General features: G+C 31.7%; 1 protein-coding gene and 1 long non-coding RNA gene across 2 annotated transcripts in view; one reads left to right on the forward strand and one right to left on the reverse strand.

Annotated features, from left to right (window-relative positions):
- The window catches only part of LOC139499581 (endoribonuclease LACTB2-like), a 273549-nt gene that overhangs the window by 138427 nt on the left and 120293 nt on the right, over positions 1–14829 (forward strand). The window lies entirely within an intron of this gene.
- LOC139497344 (uncharacterized) lies at positions 7241–9509 on the reverse strand. Its single transcript, XR_011657751.1, has 2 exons — positions 9440–9509; positions 7241–7908 (listed from the first exon to the last, which is right to left on the reverse strand). It is a non-coding gene; the product is annotated as an uncharacterized lncRNA (long non-coding RNA).

The following is a 14829-nucleotide window of genomic DNA, read 5'->3' on the forward strand; positions in this document are numbered from 1 at the left end:
CGTAGCATCAGATCTTTCACTATCCTTTTCACGATCTTCAAAAATGCGGTACGTGATCTTTCACGATTCAAAAAATCAATTTTGTGTAAATAGTTCTTTTTTTACCAAGTTTCAGATTATATTTATACAAAATAAATATGAGAACCGTTTAATTAATTCAAATACAATGCCCTTTTTCTGATAAACGTAGTTTATCTAGTCGAATTTGTGAAAAAATCGTGTTTGTTTACATTTTTTATGTCATTGAAATGTCGAGAAGCAATCTGCCTTTTGTCGTTTTGTAATAACTATGTACTTTTGAAACTGGATATTCTGACATACTGATCATAATGTTGAACCATTTTGACAGACAGTTTATTTTGTCGTAAATGTGTCTGTGTAATTAGATTAAATGTCTTTCACGATCCGTTACCAGAACTTTCACGATCGTCTCTCAATACTTGACCGCCGTTAGATATTCTTTCACGATCATTTCTCTCGATAAACCGAATGACACCCGTGTAAACAATCATCAATTATAATTCATTTGTTCTGATGGCTAATATACTTGAACACTTCATACTTATTATTTGTAGATCAATATTTGAAGCAAATAAAAAGGAAAGAGTTTCCATCCAATGTTTCACAAAAGAAAGGAAAAGGTATTTATAACATGTTGAGATCTTATCAATTCCAGAAGCAACAGTTAATAACACCAAATAACTTTGAATTCATTTGAAAGAAATGTCACCTTGGTAAAACAGTCGAACCATCAATTACAAAGAACATACTAAACAATTAGACAAGTTTGACTTATAACTATTAAAGAACAATGCAGTGATGGTCATTCAATATATTTTTCATTAAGTGAAATATTCTAAATGCATACCTTTTTTTCGTACATGCATTTTCTTATGTATGATTAAACCTGGTTTTATACTCAACCTCTTCCTTGTATGACAGTCGCATCAAATTCCATTATATTCACAACGATGTGTGAACAAAACAAACAGACATAATAGGTAAAAATGTCAAAATTTGAGGTTTCAGCAGTCAACATTGTGCTATAATCTTTTAAATTACTTTTAAAAACTTGAACACAGAAGCACAAAAAGGCATATAGACAAAGCACGTTAGAAAAAATGAAAGACAAGAATACAATTTTTTTTACAATAGCACAATTTACACAATGACGGGATGTATAAGTACAGAGCCATGTCATATGCATCAAAGAAACACAAAAAAGGGCATATGAACTATGCATTTTAGTTAAAAAGGAAGACAAGATTACAAAAACTGGTAATTATCAACTATTGGAGTGACAGATATTTTTTGAAAACTATTAACCATGTTTGATTATAATTCAAAATATAAATATAACATGATATCAATTACATCATATCAACTTTCAGAGTTCAGGGTTAAATCATACATAATATAAGTTTAGATTTACATTTTTTTCCTTTGAACAAAAAATATTAAATAGGTAAATGTTCATTTCAAATTTTTCAGTTCTTCACATTTAATATGATTTACAAACCCATGCTCTCAATCCAAATTAACTGTTTTAAGCTAAAATGTTGTGTCCATACTTGCTAAAATGTTAAGGGTTCGACGTCTGCAGGCAAATCCGGTTGCCAGTCTCTCTGACAGCCTCTTGTTAATAATACAATTGATATGCATTATTAAATGAGTCCATATATTTATATGGAACATACTATATTTCCAAAGAAATTAGGAAGGAACTGTTTATATGTTTCAATTTGCATACAATTTGCTGGCACATCTCCAACTAAAAGGACCTCATTGTTGTATTTTGCAAATGTTTCGAATTTATTTTTAATGACCGTATCAGTAACCTGTTGTTCGAAATTGATCTGTTTTCTCACCTCTGCATTCCATACATGTATAACAGTCAATGGAGCGTTGTCAACATTAATACTAACAATGTCTCCATTTAAGAAACGATTTTTCGTTGAAATCAACAAAGCGTCATTAAAGTTCAAACAGGTTGAAATATATTTTGAATCCTTTCTATCTATACTACTACCCAAGGCAACATGGTAAGCAGCTGTTATATCAGAAAACTTAGATTTAGCAGATATTCCAAATTGAGCACGTTCAGCTGGTCTAAGAAGTCTATAAACCTTTCCGTCTAAAGGTGTAAATTGAAACGCAGGGACTACTACTTCTGCTGGGTATCCAGTTTGTGTGATACATGTTGGTGTTGCTAGCTTTGTTGTATACTTGATTGCTGTCATTTCTGCGAGTGATTTTATTATTTAGTTGAACATTATGCAACCTGTAAACATATATTAAGCTTCTCAGTAATCATGTTGACCAAATAAACTATTCTTTGAACTATATGCAAAATAACTTGTAAACATATATATATATCAAATATTTTGAAAAATAACAGGGGCATATACTTCCATATAACTCTAGTCACAATTATTAGTCTATTAACAGTTTTGTCTGTTATGTTTCTCATTTCATAGGTCTCAATGAGAATTCTAGCAAATATTTGCCATATGTTGAACGTTGATATTACTGTAAATATCAGATGTCAGGTTTTCGTATCTGAAGGCCGTAATGAGATGATTACATTTATTTTACATAAAAAAGAAAAAAAAAAAACATTTCCTCAAGACAGGGAAAACGTCATTATCTTAAACTGTCCAGACACAGTTCCACTTTCAGAAGATGTTTTATGTTACCGGTATTGATTTGTGGATTTGGAATGCCTTTGGGGCGTAATTGTAACTTACTCATGGATTCAGCGGCGAGTATCTCTGCGCATATTTTTTTGCAAAAACGTAACCAAATTAAAATAAAAATGTGTGTGTTACCTGAAAAAAAAGATAAGCTTCTTCTTGGGTTAAGAAATAGTTATCGTGCACAAAATCTAAACTGCAAACGTACTAATATCTTATGCGTATTCCAGTTAGTAAGGCATATGCAATTGTAAAAGTTGAAAACAAAGCGTTAAATATACAGTAACTATAAAAACTTTGAATTAATAAGAAATCAATATAACAGTGAGACAATTAATGTAATTTCCTCTTTGTAATGTGCAAAGTATGTGCATATAATATACACTGACGGTTTGATTTCCTTTGCATAAAATTGTCTCTATCATATATTAATAGCCATTTAGAAAACCCCTATAATTGACACTTGTCAAATGTTTGAAACCAAGCTGTTTGTCGATTTTTGTTGTCTGAAAACTGTTTTCGCAATTTGCACGTATGTGCAGAGCTGGACATACTAGTATTCAGTCATTTTGAATTAGCGTAATATGAATGAAATGTTTGAATAATAAAGTACCCTATTACAATACAATGCTTTAACTTTATGGATACCTGGCAAGTAAGTCAGAGTAAAGCAGTATTGATATGCAGTCAAGTGCTAGGTCAAAATTAAGAACTATAATAAAAGCGTAGTTTCCCCCCCTCTTGCCGTAGCAAAAGAGGCATTAAAAGAGGGACGAAAGATACCAGAGGGACATTCAAACTCATAAATCGAAATAAATAACGCCATGGCTAACAATGAAAAAGACAAACAGACAAATAATAGTACACACGACACAGCATAGAAAGCAGATCCTGCTCAACATGTGGCACCCGTTGTGTTGCTCATGTTTTTACAGACCCGGTAATTATCTAATTTCGATAGGTAACATTCATGAAAAAGGAATGTTATTGTAGTTACGACGTAAGGAACATATCCGATATCATGTGTGAAATGGTTGGTTATTCCATTACGGCCAACCAACTCGTGATGGCGTCCCCACAATTTAAGAAGGGATAATTTCAACTTGACCATTTTGAACTCTTCGTTTATAGTTTCCATGTGAGCGAGCAACAATCCTCTATTAAAGAAATCATGGTAGGAAATACAAGCACGGGAAAATCGTATCAATTATGGAGATATATACTCCGTATGCAGGCGCTTCTGGAAAGTTGCTACTTAGAAATGGAAATTTCACTATTGGGAAGCTAAAATCATCCCTTTTGTCGTAAACTTTTGTTTTCAACAGACCCTCTTTGACAATTCCTTTGATGTAGGTCAAGATTTGAGGCCGACTTCACTGTATCTGTTATATCCTTTATATTTAGTTCGATGGGGTAAGTTTTACCCTTGTTCGTCTGTATGTCTGTACGTACGTACGTCGCAAAGTTGATTTTCGTTCCTTAACTTTGCCTTAACCAAGTATTATGAAACTTATGCACAATGCTTATAACCACAAAAATCAGATTGAGTTTGAATTTCGGAGGAGCACGTTCACCGTTCTTGAGATATGAACCTTTAGTTAATAAATGGAAAATTTAGTTTCTGTTTTCTAACTTCAGTTTGCCTCAACTAAACATGATGTAACTTAAACACAATGCTTATTACCACAAAACACAGATCAATTTTGAATTTTGCTTGTTTTTGTGGTATCCCTTTAATCGTTCTACAATAATGCCCTTTTATAAATTGAAAAATTGCTGAATTGTTTAATTTCCTTTCTCCAATTTTAATTTGCCTCAACCAAATGTTATAAACTTGTACACAATGCTTATAATCACTAGACACAGATCAAGTATGAATTTTGATGGTATCATTTATACCGTTCTACAGTTACGCTCCTTCATAATAAATTATTTTAATTTTTTTATTTCCTTTCTCTTACTTAAGATCGCCACAACAAAATGGCATGAACATTATATGTAATACGTAATACGTAATACTTATTATCACAAAATAGTAAAAAGATCCCCGTATTTAAATAACTAAATCAAAAGATAAAACACATCAAACGAACGGTTAAAACTGTCATTTTCCTGACTTGCACGCACTTGATAAAAAATATGAAAGATACAAAAAACAATATACAATGTTTTTTTTTAAATTTAAGTTCCAAATGAGGTATAAAAAGGAAATTCATATACGTGTTATACCTTTACCCATTACCGGATTCCGAAGATTCCAAAAGAAATGATGTCGGAGGGGTCCATTTAAAGAAAACAGATATCTGGCATTCAACAATTTGAAAATGCGCAATAATTACAATTTTCAGTCATAAGTTGACTCTTTAATACGCATGCATGTAGGTCTAATGTGTATTCTTACTTGTTTCAATCCCATATATATATACAACTCTATTTTTCCTTTAAAAAAGTAAATAATTAAGATTACCTTTCAAGTTATAAAAATTTCCACTTCGTTTAAAGGAATTTCATATGTATAATAACACAGACGTCGTCAAGTCATTAATACATACGTGTATCTGGTATTCAATGGATTTAAATTATCCCACTCATGCCTATCCGAATATGCAGTATTTCTTTACTAAATTCCTTCGTACAAATAAAACAAGGACTGTAATGTAGGTTTGGTTGATCGCAGTAACTCGTTTTTCGAATTCACTCTTGCAAGCAATGTTTGACAATATAATACGTCAATGAAATAAATAACAATATTGAAATGTATCCATCTGATGAGTTAACAAAATTGTTATTGGAAATGGGGAATGTGTCAAAGAGACAACAACCCGACCAGACAACAGACTTTTTCAACTTTTTTTTTATAGCTCGTTCTTATGTATTACTGCTACACTACTGTCCTAGGGTTGGTCCTGCTAACATGGATAACCTCGCCACATTCTGTATGTATAATGTGGCTTTTCAAAGTCAGGAGCCTGTACTTCTGTGGTTGTCGTGTGTTGCTAGGGGGCCTTGATGGCCAAGTGGTCTATAAGTAATTTTACTACTGTAATCACTAACCTGTCAAAACTGAGGTTGTGAGTTTGATTCCCGCCCGCGCGGATCCAATCGTCTCCAATGTTAACTGACTAGGATTAACATTTTTCCTATATCAGCTCGGTAGTTTTCTCTGAGTGCTTCAACTTCCGCCACCTAGCTAACCCATTAAAAGTGGTCGCCACGAAATAGCAAAAAAGTTGCACTAAAAATGTCGTTAAAACACCAACAAAAAATCCATCAATAGTGTGTTATTGTGTTACATATTTTTTTGTTCATTTTTTGTACAAAAATTATACTGTTAGTTTTCTCGTCTGCATTGTTTAACATTTGTGATTTCTCGGCCTTTTATAGATAACTTTGAGGTATGGGATTTGCTCATCGTAACGTTCAAGACTCATTGATAGCCTTTGGCTTTTTCAGATCATAAGCCTTGTGTTTGTGTCTTTGACACATTCCAAGTTTTCATTCTCAATTCTATCATAAAGAAGAGAGATAAAAAGACAAACAACAGTAAAGAAGACACAACCTAGAAAACTTAAGACTGATCAACATGGACCACTCTAAAAACCCTGCGTGGTCTCAGGTGCTCCGGAAGTGCCGTTTAAACCTTTTATCAGCCCATCAACCATGTCTACTACCTTTAACAAATACTCTCTTAAATTTATTTTTAAGGCACTGCTGTCCCTTGTCTGTATTTACTATCATTATGAACACTTATGTCTTATAATATAAAGGTTAGACATATAAATATATTATAGTGTTTATAAGAGATGCAATGCAACTTTGTTAATGGCAAATTTTCGATGTTAATCTGATCTAAATTCGACAAAGACATTCAATGGATTATATATGATATAGATGTATATAACCGTATTATACGACAAGTAACAAATAGGAACAATGAACATGCTATAAAATTTGAATCACCGTGTCTTTATTCTATATCTTGCATTGAAAGGACATTGGGCAAACATAGGCAGTTCCATGATAATTAACACTTGTTAATGAATATTTAAGAAGACTTATTAAAGTTTCAAAGAAGAAAAAGAGTTGATTCTCATTCGTAGTTTCCAAATAAAATAGAAATTAAAAATAGTGACATGGTTCTATGCAGCCTCAAAACAATCGTGTCATGCAAACAATGTTAAAGTAACATGACATAACTTACATGATTACTAATTGATACAAACAACGTTGTAACGAGTTATTAATTTGTTATAACCAAGTAATAAGTTATAAAACGACTACAGCAAAGTCGCGAAAGTGGCTTAGAATTATACTACAGCCTGACACTAACCGGGGTCCGAAGCGTCATCATGTAGCACATCACATAATTTGTTTATCGTTAACGTTTATCCCAAATCTCATATAATTCAAAAACAAAATTTACATTTCTAGAATATGAATACAAACGCACCTTTTAACCAATTATCATGTAAACATGAAAGTACCCAACATTACTTAGCACTTTTGTGGCTTTAAAAAGAATTATGAACTCAACGTCAATGCCGTGCACAATAATATATTTATTATTTTTCAAACAAGAAGTGAAAGGATAATGATTGAACATTTCAGCTGATTTTAACCATTCAATGTTTTGTAAATGAATAAGTCGATACAACTAGTGGCGCGGTACATTTCCATGGCGATTAGGAAGATCCTTTCTATTTGTTATAATCGTCACACAGTTGGCTGGAATGGGACCAACTATAAGCACTTCCTTTCTTTCATTGGCAAAAGAGTCGAAATTCGAAATAGTTACCGGATTTTCTTCGTTTTGTTCTGCATTTAACTGCAGCCTAACGTTTGGATCATATACATGTAGAACATTCAATTGATCTGTATCAATGCTTACAATGTGGCCATTTAAGAATTGATTTCTCTGTGAGAATCTTAATGCGTCATTATAATTTAGACAAGCCGAGATATATTTTGAATCCCGTCTATTATTACTACTCCCCCAGGCAACATGATACGCAGCTGTAACTGTCGACCGCTCATTCATATAATAGTCTTTAGCAAATAATCCATGCTCAGGATTATCATCTTGTGCCAGAAGTCTGTAAACTTTTCCATTATGTAGTGCGGGATGTGACGCCATTGTTGAATAATGTAGAATGACACCAATACACGATCCCAAATACTTGGTATTTACTTCCGAATTACTTTCAAAGAATTTATCCTGCAAACAGATGCATTTCTTATTATTAGGTTAGCATTATAAAGTTAACAATTTGATGAAGAAACTTGTTTAGATGTAACATACAATTTAAGGCAGCACAATACAAAGATTTTGTCACTCCCAATCAGACAACTTTAAACTGATGTAATTCATTTCATCCATCTTTATATTTTATAAATGAGGTACCAAAAGAAAGAAGAAAGATTAATCTTTCAAATTGTGATAATTTCATTATGACATAATTATTACATAATTAATTATTATGTAATTAGTTGCTATATTGTGATGTCTACACTTGAATGAATTTAGCTTCTTTGTTCTTCATAGCGTCCCAAAATATTTTATATATTCTTGTACAACACAGCTTGACCTCCAAAACTGTGTCTCAGATTTCCAAAAAACATCAATAGAACAAATTTTATACCCAATTGAATTGAGTGGTCTCTTATGAATTGATGTTGCAAACTTCATTGACGATTTATGAGAGAATGAAATACAATAGGAAAAATCTGAGACACAGTTTTGGAGGTCAAACTGTGTTGTGCAAGACTCTATAAAATATTTTTGGATGCTATGAATAACAAAGAAGCTAAATTCATTCAAGTATAGACATCACAATATAGCAACTAATTACATGATAATAACTGATGTAATAATTATGTCGTAATGAAATTATCACAATTTGAAAGATTAATCCTTCTTCTTTCTTTTGGTACCTCATTTATAAAATTTAAAGAAAGATGAGTGGAATTACATCAGTTTAAAGATGTCTGATTGGGGATGAAAAATCTTTGTATTGTGCTACCTTAAATCAGCTTATGAAATAGTTAAATCTGAGCGGCGTTTTAAATGCTCCAGACCATAATCGACCACGTAACTATTAACTTTTAGGGGTTATAACATAAACCGTTTAGGAACTAGATGACAAAAAACCCAACAATATTTCTGGCTGTTGAAGAGTAACAATAACAGAGTATAAATCTATGGATCTCTATGTAACTGTACCTCAATGTTTGATATCACAAAAGAACGATTAAAATTGATCTTGCTGATTGTCATCGGATTCGTTTCGGAAGAAGTGTTCAAAAGGGTACACAATCAATACTCTTTTAATACTTTGTATACCTTTCGTATTTGTCAATCACCTTAATGGAATTTACATTTTAAAATGCCTGTACTAAGTCAGGTTGTTGTCCATTCGTTTGATTTCTTTTGTCATTTGAATTTGCCATTTGATAAGGGACTTTGCGATTGAATTTTCCTCGAATTCAGTATTAACAAAGTCTTCAGCTCTTTTGGTTCTTTAATATTCGTGTTTTTTAGATTCTGGACTTTTAGCTCTGTACTTAAATTAGTCCACATGGAGGTGCAAGGGTAAATAATGTTTGATTTCATAAAGAATAGAGAATAATATGAGATTCAGATTATGCGATTCAGACCAAGTACATAGATTTTTAATTTTGAGCTCGATTTTTAAATTAGAACATTTAAGATTCATTGATTTTAAGCAAATAAAGAAAAACATACTTACTGTTTTAGTGGCACACAATAAAATCACTTACTTCGCAAAAGACCAGATAAGAGCGTTGTTTTCGGAGTGCTTGTTCTTAAATTATAACAGTTTGAAATTAATACCATACAATTTATATGTATAACAAGTTCTTTTTATTAAATGTGTTAAAATCTATTGTTTTCTTGTTACATTTTTAATGACCCACAACTACTTGACTTTGGTAACGTATATCATGTTAATATATATGAAAATATAGATATTACGGTCTGGGAAGTATCTTAAACCAAAAATCAATAAAACTAATGGATAACATCGAGATATATGTGTTTTCCAAAAGGTGGAGTTTGTATTTCATACTGTGACAGGTAATTGAGGAAAACAATATGTCTATTAATGATAAAATCAAACCTTCAATCATGAAACCAAGCGAATAATATCATATTGTTATTTTTTGTAATGTATAGTATTAAATAATCGAACAATTGTGTCGCTTTTGTCGTTACAAATAGGTAAAAATATCTAATAATTAAGACGTACATTTAAAGGAGCTTATTTGTTTTAACTAAACTTTTTAGTTTTAGTTTTTAATTACATTTAAATGATATATGTAAAGTCAAGACCGGTTCGTTAATCGTTAATCGTAATTCGAAATTATGTTGCGCAAGATATGCTAACCATTCCGGAGCACCTGAGAGAAGTTTTCGGTGGGGTTCGTGTTTTATGTTGTGTTTTGTGAACCATCATTTGTCAATTTTGATGCTTGATTTCTTGATTGACAACATATTTGTAACGTTCGGAGGACATGTTTTTCAACAGAGTGTCGGCATCCCAATGGGAACAAACTGTGCCCCTCTCTTTGCCGACTTGTTTCTTTATTATTATGAGGCTGACTTCATGCAGGAACTTCTTAGGAAGAAAGATAAGAAGTTAGCAATATCCTTTAACTCTACTTTCCGCTATATAGATGACGTTCTTTCACTAAACAATTCAAAATTTGGTGACTATGTGGAACGCATCTATCCCATCGAATTGCAGATAAAGGATACTAAAGATACAGTTAAGTCGGCTTCATATCTTGACTTACATCTAGAAATTGACAATGAGGGTCGGTTGAAAACAAAACTTTACGACAAAAGAGATGATTTCAGCTTTCCAATTGTGAACTTTCCATTTCTTAGTAGCAACATTCCAGCAGCACCTGCATACGGGGTATATATCTCCCAATTGATACGATATTCCCGTGCTTGCATTTCCTATCATGATTTTCTTGAAAGAGGGTTACTGCTCACAAGGAAGCTATTAAACCAAGAGTTCCAAATGGTGAAGTTGAAATCATCCCTTCGTAAATTTTACGGACGCCATCACGAGTTGGTTGACCGTTATGGAATAACCGTTTCACAAATGATATCGGATATGTTCCTTACGTCGTAACTACAATCCCCTTCCCTTTCATGAATGTGACCTACCGAATTAGACTATTTACCGGATTTGTAATCACATAAGCAACACGACGGGTGCCACATGTGGAGCAGAATCTGCTTACCCTTCCGGAGCACCTGAGATCACCCCTAGTTTTTGTTGGGGTTCGTGTTGTTTATTCTTTAGTTTTCTATGTTGTGTCATGTGTACTATTGTTTTTCTGTTTTTCTTTTTCATTTTTAGCCATGGCGTTGTCAGTTTGTTTTAGATTTATGAGTTTGACTATCCCTTTGGTATCTTTTCTCCGTCTTTTGTCTGTTTGAATTTTCGAACAAAGAGCTTCAGTGTCCATCTTGTATCGTTTGCCCCTCATTCGGTTACATAAATATCATGATAGTGATAATTGAAAAGAGTAAAAGAGAGAAATTGTTTTTGTGACCAATTCAAGTTATCTTAATTCAATGTTGTACTCATATTCAATCCTTATGTAAATCGCATATTCCCCTTTATATAATATAGGTTTTTATCAAAACATTATATCAAATATGTACATTCTACAGATGATATTTCAAGAAACAAAACTTAACGACCACTCAAGTAAGATATGAAAAAATATATAAAAGATTATCTTCGATTGACTAAACATGCAAACGTAATACATGAAAGAAGACACAGGGCGTTAATTAATATATAATTATGAGAAAAATCAAAAGAAAGTTGGGTAAACGTTTCGTCTGCTATGTTTATGGAGGGCTCAAAGTACCAATTTGATAACTATAAATATAGTGAAATCCTACCGGAGAACGCTGAAAAAAGAGTGAGACCTCACTTTTTTTTCAATGTCCCATTATTTGATATTCCAGTAGACTTCCCATATATATATATAAATGCGCTATCAAAAAAATTCCCACACACATAGCTTTAATCAGAACTACATGAGCCCTCACTCTACATAAAATTATACACACAGTTAATAAGTATAAAGATAAGAGTGACATCAAAAGGAATTTGGGTAAACTTTTCGGAAATTCTTTTGATACGATCCGTATATATGTTACAGTGAATTTATATAATCAGGGATTATGTAGAATCCCTGATTTGTCAGGGAATATGTAGAATCACTGAAATCATTAGTAATTATGTATAATCCCTGAAAATGAGCAGTGATTTTATATAATCACTGAACATTTTAATAATTATTCTACATATTCCCTAATATGTTTTCAGAGATTATCAATAGTTTAAGGATCCTTTTGTTTGTTAAAAAATATATAATATAGGCAAATTATCATTTTTTTTTCTTTCATATTCCTTGCTAAATGAAATAATTTTGCTTTTAAACACAGAGGATAATCTTAAAGATGTAACGAACACAGGGTTTCGAGATAAAGTTGAAGACTTCAAAATTAATGATAATCAACATTCCCTTAATAGCGATAACTTTACGTGTATTGTTTGTTGCTTAAAAGCCAGCATCAAATGCATATTGATGTTCTATTTGTAAATCCACAGAGCTTGTTATTTGTGGTAAAGAAGATTATGGAACAACTGTTTCGTGGTTTAGTTTAGTTTTTTTTGTTTTTTTTTTGTTTTTTTTTTTTGTCAAATGAACAAGAACATTCAAACTAAGAGAACTTTCACATCTATATGTCATGATGATAAAAACAGTCAGAATTAAGGATTGATAAATAGAAAAAACTTTTAGAGGAAGCTGGCATTTGTTGTAATATTTTTAATTCCGCAGGGGAAAATAGGAAAGGGAAACCCCAAATCAAAAACATTGGCAATTGTTCACAAAAAATCTGAAAAAGAATATTGCCTGGCCACAAAATATGGTATTTTGCTCGAACAGGTTCGATGTTGCTAATTCCCTTTTTTTCGGGATACCTTGAGAAGGTTTTACTGAACACTTTTTTTTCTTAGGTGTGTCGACAAAAATGATTCGATATGTGAAGGAATAGGTTTTTTAAAATGCGGATATTGTGATAGAAACAAATGTGAAGCATATTATCTTAATATATTGTGTTTAACATTTTAATATATTGTGTTTAACATTTTAATATATTGTGTTTAACATTTTAATATATTGTGCCTAACATTTAAAAACAATGGGGTTATCATTTTGATATATTGTGCTTAGCATTTTACAATTTATGTTTATAATAATGTTTTAATATGATTTTATAGAATACATTATTTGACTTTTATTCATTTTCTTTATAGATAAAACTATTTCTTCATTTAAGTTACTATGTATAATCCCTAATGTTTTTTTTTCTAGTGATTATACATAATCCCTGAAAGTTTTAGTGATTATATAATCCCTAAACTAGCCAGTGATTCTACTTAATCCCTAAAAATTTCAGGGATTCTACATAATCACTGATTATTCAAATTAACTGAAACATATATACCCAGTTTAAATGGTTATTCAATTTCATACACCTTAAAATACTATTGGCATTAAAGTAGTCTCCGGAAGGATTTCACTATATATTAAGAACTTATGGCGGAATATCGAACTGGCACTTTAATCCCTCAATGAACATAAAAAACGAAGTTTACCCAAATTCCCTTTGAAGTCATTTGTATCTTTAAATTGAATAAATTTCTGTATAATACCAATCATGACGATCGAGGGATCAGAGGGGTCTCATCATTGCCCTGTGCATTTTGTTCTGAAATTTGGACAAGTTTTATTGACATTGAAAGACCAGTAGGGTCTCATTGTCATCTAACAGTCTCCGGTAGATTTGAGGCATATTTTTGCAGTACGTATTTTTTGTACACAAGGTAACTTTGCACATGTTTATAAATTTGATTGACTTGTTGATTATAATTTAGGAGTTATTCCTTTTTCAAGCTAAAATAAACCTTGACATTTCAAATAAACCGTTAATTAAAAGCCTCTAGTTTTAAGTCGCTCCTATGAAAATAATACAAATACATGGATACATACGATGTCAATACAATATTATTTTTAGACTTCCTCGTTTATAGGTAATCACTCTCCGCAATGTTTATATATAAAAAGAGGAAAACAACTTTATACAACGCATGACTGGTTGAGATCACCTCAGTATTTGATGTTACTTCTTGCTTAAGTTGTCTATGTTATAATTTGTATACAGTTAATGACAGATTTATAATGTTTATCAATTTTGATAAACCTTTTGTATCGTCTGCTTCTCCGTTAAAATGTGTATATCAGCGCACTATTTTTTTCTACGTTTGCGCGGACAATTATTCGAATTTGCGCTTTTCGCAAATTAAAATCGTTCATTCGTAAAATGTATGCTAAATATATATATATATATATATATAAATATCTAAACTTAAAATATCTGCGAGGTCCTAAGGGAATATAATTCTTATAATAAACTAACTGCATAACCGATTCGGCGCACCTCGGTAGATCTAAAAAGTTAGAGTACCGAAATATACCTAGGTGTGCCGATTTACCAAAAACACTCAAAGAATCAAGAATTGTTGTTTTTCCTAGTTCATATTAACTAAACAAAAAATATGAAATTTAATATTCATGCATAGAAAGATCGCATCACTGCTCATGAAAACATTTTATTATTTACCACGACGGTTGAATAATAGACTTCAGAAACCTAATGATGCACTTGTTCCTTCAGACTGACCATGCTTATAATTACTAATGCTTAATTTCTGTATTTTTGAATTTTGTAACTTTTAATTAAGTGTTAACTCGACTGTTTGATTGGATACCAGACACGAAGAAAAGGATGTATATACAAGTTTAATATACATTTGCTTAGATAGTATAATAAACAAGAGGCTCAGACGATATTTTACTTAAATCTTTCATCAATGACTATTTTTTCTTTTCAGTACATAGATATAAGATGATTGATTTGATTGATTGATTGTTGGTTGCCTAACGTCCAGTGGCAAATATTTTATGCATATTCAGGACGAGAACAAATACAATAGGTAGGTTGATACAAAAGAGGCCATCT

This window comes from Mytilus edulis, chromosome 12 (genome assembly GCF_963676685.1).
Source record: "Mytilus edulis chromosome 12, xbMytEdul2.2, whole genome shotgun sequence".
NCBI lineage: Eukaryota > Metazoa > Mollusca > Bivalvia > Mytilida > Mytilidae > Mytilus > Mytilus edulis.